Raw genomic sequence first — 4,970 nt, forward strand, 5'->3', positions numbered from 1 at the left:
TATAGCTATAGATAGAGCTTTTATTATGTCTATATCGAAAGAGCTAAGTTTTTCACATTCCCAAAATGTAGACTTTAAGACTAATGCCAAAAATCATGAGAGTTGGCAATACTGTTAGTTTGAAGTAGATTTTCCAAGGTTTAAAATTCTCTGGTATGCTGCTGTAGAGGTTGCTCTCACTACTTTAGGGTAAAGGGCTGGTTTAGTTTACTTATTGTCAGTCTTAATTTGTCTAGATTAAATTTTCCAACAATTGAAATCCTGTTATAAGTTTTCATGCCTGTTAATGTGACAGACTAGCTTCAGACCTGATCTTCTCATGGAAGGATGTAGATTGAGAAGTAAAATCTACTGCTTAGTCTTTCCCGAATCGCTCTAGCTGAAAAGGTTCTGAAGTCATTGGTATCCAAAAGCAGTCCTAAGGCTTTTGTGTGGAGCAAAGTGGGGTTTTCAGTTCTTACAGTGGGTGAGGAATTCTCCAGCTGCTTAAATTTTTAAAATAACAACAGCTGGGCTGACAGCATCAGCTGAACTCCATTGCTTGTGCAGTGAAGGTACAATTTTGATTTAAGGGATAGCCGCCACCACTTTTGTTGTGTGAGATGGCTATGGGAAAGACTTTGTCCTGGTCCTATTTTGAGCTGCCTTCCAAAAATGAAACTCTTGAGTTTGGGTGAAACCAGGAGGAAGGAACTTGCTTAAATATTGACCAGATTATGACACAGTCCAAAGGACTTTCAGGTGCTTCACTGAAATGAGTAGGCCTGGTATTCTTCAGGAAAGTCAAGTGATTACTAAAGAAGACTGAAGAAAGCACCTCATTGGGAACGGAGCAGCCTTATGTATAAGAAAACAGGCAGGACTTCTCTTAGGTCCTTACAACCTGTAACTGTTTTATTATGAAACAGGATTTTAAGACTTGCACTGATGGCTTTATCTAGTATGCTTGACCTAAGTAAGCTATGCAAGGACATTTCTTAAATTCATACAATGATTTGGAAAGGGGGTTTGTGATAGTGACTCATGTTGCTTTCTGCAGTTCCTAAGGTGTTCCTCATTACATTAGATACATTTCCTTCTTATTCAAGTTTTTTGTCAGCTGCAACGGAATAACTACAGTTGAACACATTTGTACCTCTTCACCTCCTTGCTGATGAGGAAACTCCCACTTCTCATCAGATACCTACAAACTGTTTCCTCCTTGGAGGCACAGGACTCATGCCAAGCACAAGACATCAGCCATGTTGGGCAGCTGTGTTTTCCAGCTTGTTAAGTTTAAACCTCATGTAGTTCTGTGTTTAGAAAGGGCTAAATGTCTATTCTCTAGCATTAACACCGACACACTTAGAGAAGGTGGCAGATTAATTTTTGATTAGCACAAATGCTTCAGTTATCTCTCTCCCTTTTTTGTAAACGTATTAACTTAATGGGTCAAAGCAAGAAGGGTTTAGTAAAATACATAGGCAAGACGAGCTTATCTTTCTCCTGGTGAAAGAAGGGAGCCTTTTTAGAGATGCTTCTCTCAAATGGTGAGTGAAGATACTTTCTAGACTGGTTTAGTAAACCAAGCCCTCTCACTCCAGAAGGGCTGAATACTTGTGACCCTCTTCAGACCTTCAGACTCAGCATTTGTGAGCATCTCAGCAGTTGGTCAGGATTTCCAAGTCACTTGGCCCTTCTGAAAATCTGGCTGTAGGTGTTTCAGTCAGAGTTGTAAAATACTGAGGACTTCTAAAAATGTAGCCCTTGAATACTTAAATGGATGCTGAATTTTGGGAAAGTCTTGCCATGAGTCATCCTTCATTTGCTATCAGGATTTTCCAGAAGAGATCAGGAGTGCCTCTCCAGCCTGTATGTTCTCTAGATTCACAAAAGTATCCAGAAGGTGGACTATTATTTCCAAAAGTTGTTTTGCTATAAGTATTGCTTTGCAGAATGCTTGGCAGCCCATGGACTACAGTGTCAGCTGCTTGTGCTGGACTTGTCAGGAGCTGTTTGGTATGTCTGTGTCTATTAGAAAGCATAGTCCAGTGCATCTGCAGGAGGGCATGACTGGTATGCCTCCCATTTTGTTCAGCTTTCCCAAGCGCTTGTGCAATTGTCTCCCAGCTCTCCTTGCTTAACTTGTGTAAAACAAAAATATCTTACTTAAAACATGCTTCCTTTTAATCCAGGAATCTTCACCTGCCAAACATAATACAATAGAGCTGCACTGCCAGTCTTAATTCTCATCTGTCACATAAGTTCCCCCACATTTCAGGAACAAAATCCTTCTTTCTCCAAGCATATTTTGTATATACATTTCTACTCTGCTGGACTGTTGGCAAGGTGGCAAACAAGGCATTTCTCTTATGACCCCTCCCTCTTCCTACCAGGCTGTAGTGTGAAACCCTTGATATATTGAATATAATTATCTTGTGTTGTGAGGAGTGAGGTGAATAAGACTCAACTAATACATTTTTTTTTTTCTCCCGAGCAAAACGCGTGCTAGAAAAGAAATAAGCCTACTAAATGAAGGATATGAAATCGGCAGCTCAGCCATTTTCAAAAGTTCAGCAAAGATTTTGAAACATAACAAAAAGGAGGTATGGAGAAGTGGGCAGGCAGTAATTACCTCTATAAAGTGGTTGATAAATTAGTTGAGGGGGAATGCGGTGGAATCTGCTTAGTAGGGAAGTAGAATGACAGTCATTAATGGCTTCGGTGCCTTGTGCAAACTCTAGTCCTCCTTCACCTGAACTCTCAGACAGATGTTCTGCGGAGGTTAAGAGCAGGGAAGGACTCCAGCATAAGGCTTCCCCTGGGTATTTAAGATACTTTTGATTCTATCTGGCACCTGTTGTGTGTTTTCCAAAAAAAATTCAGAAATTGGGAAGTGAAATCTTGTCTCAGTCCATTTGATCTGATTCGCACAAAACTGAGGAAGAGTCTGATGAGAACTGGAGTCAATTATCCACTTTTTTCAAAATACATGTTCAAACATGTAGCTCTGAATGTGTCTTCTGAGAGCTTAGGCTCTTAGACATGGGTGTTACTAGTAATTTAACAAGCAGATAATCTTCAGACTAATTTCTAGCAACCAAGTCCCATTACTACATGTGGAAGGTGCTGCTTAACAACATTCAAGTGAACACGTGGGTAAATGAATGAAACTTCTGTGCAAGTCTGAGGTGTCCCTAGCTTGTAAAGCAGCTGTCTAAGGAGCTGACTGTTGTTGAACTGTACTCAATTAGGAAAAAGCTAAGAAGCAGAGGAATAACAGTTGGTACTAATGTTTCAAGAAATAATGTTGAAAGAGTAATCCAGTCCACTTGCAAATAGCTATTTAACTGTGAACTGAAAGCAGGTATGCCAAATGGCATCTTGAATTAACTCAAAGCTAATGCACATAGGTCATGTGGATTTATAAATGGACTAGGTTGTAATCCAGTCCATCGGGGTAGAACAGAGCTGGTGAACAAGTTGGGCAGAAGTGAATATATTTTGTAATGTAGTAAACCATATGAATTTCCTTTTGGGTTGTTCTAAATATGAACCGTATCGCAGTGTGACAGTCCTCTTAGTCAGATGTAAGGATAAAACAATGAATCATGGGTGGTGACTAATAAAATGCTAACAACTGATTATGCCTGGTTTATATTTAAAACTTCTGTACTAATACAATGAATGCAGTAAACAGCAAACCAGCCAAAGCTGCAGCTGATAATCAACCACAGAGTGATGGGAAGCTAAAAAACACTGGGTATAAATATAGTAACTTAGAAACACAAGTGCACCCTGCACAGGAAATGTGGACTGCTAACTCTCTTCTGTGAGAGTTTGAGCTCTGAGGGATCAGTGCAGTCCAGAAATAAGCAGAAAGGGTAGCCAGACCACATCACTGACTAATTTGGTCTTCCTCCTCCTCCTCCTCCTTTTCCTTAATCTTCTTTTTAGAGAGACTAAGCAGGGGGCTTGGAAATGGGAAGGAGAGTGAAGCTGTTTAGAAGCTTGGATTCCAAATGCATTTCTGTGTAAGGCTCTGAAGTGCTAATAGTGAAACACCAGTGACTGTTTGCATCCACTGGTGTTACAGGCCTCAAGCTACATCTGTTTCACTTGCCTTAATGAAATATCCGAAAGTTTTTTGCCTTGAGCACTGGGGTGTGTGTATGTGCTAAAGCTAATAAATAGGCATATTTGAGCCTCTGCTGTCACCATGTTGTTGATGAGGGATAGGCTGGAACTTATGATTCCCAAAGTGGTAGCCGAAGAACTTCATAAACAAGTTTCCATCTGTTAAAGTAAACAGTTTCTTGGTTAAGCCTCTGATGAAGCAATGAAAACTATTTTTTTTCAGTCTTGCAGTTTAGTGCTTCCATAATGTTGGTGCCACACGATGTATGGAACACTGAGAAGAGCCAAGCTGTATTAATACTATCCCTTTGCAATGGCAGGAAATGCAGGGGATGTGTACAACCCATGCACAACATGACTTCTGTGCAAGATGGTGACCATATGTCTGTATTATCAAGAGCAAGGCTGGCTCAGACTAGAAAAGTGCTTGCTTCTGTGTTAATGTGCATGATGCTAAAGTGAAAGGAGCTGTCTCTTGGCTTGTACTGTTGAAGAGTTGCTAGTCAGGGTAGATTGATTAATGAAACTATTTTGCACATTGGCAAAAGGCTTCCATGAATCGGATATATGAAAGGGTATAACAGGTCACCATGACTTTCATACACAAGCTAATTCACAATTATCTTTATGCCTTGCAGATGTTCTTGTCTGCAGTGGGACCTGTGCTTTTTTTTATTGCCTCTATCTCCTCTTTACAGTCACTTCCAGTAATCTAATCTTTGGCTTTATTTTAGGGCGATTCAACTGGAACATTGACCCAATCACTGAAACTCAGATCTTTAAGGACTTAATATATTCCTAGCCTTGAAGAACAAGCGACACTGGTAAGTTTTTTGTTTTTTTTGTTCCCTCCC

General features: G+C 40.1%; 1 protein-coding gene across 1 annotated transcript in view; it reads left to right on the forward strand.

Moving 5' to 3' along the window:
- The window catches only part of ABHD2 (abhydrolase domain containing 2), an 80,665-nt gene that overhangs the window by 12,692 nt on the left and 63,003 nt on the right, over positions 1-4,970 (forward strand). Inside the window, exon 2 of the mRNA XM_019504069.1 lies at positions 4,851-4,940. The gene's annotated coding sequence lies outside the window, so the exon portion shown is untranslated. The remainder of the gene's footprint in view (positions 1-4,850; positions 4,941-4,970) is intronic.

Source organism: Gavialis gangeticus, unplaced genomic scaffold (genome assembly GCF_001723915.1).
Source record: "Gavialis gangeticus isolate Ggan-Ray unplaced genomic scaffold, GavGan_comp1, whole genome shotgun sequence".
Taxonomy (NCBI): domain Eukaryota; kingdom Metazoa; phylum Chordata; order Crocodylia; family Gavialidae; genus Gavialis; species Gavialis gangeticus.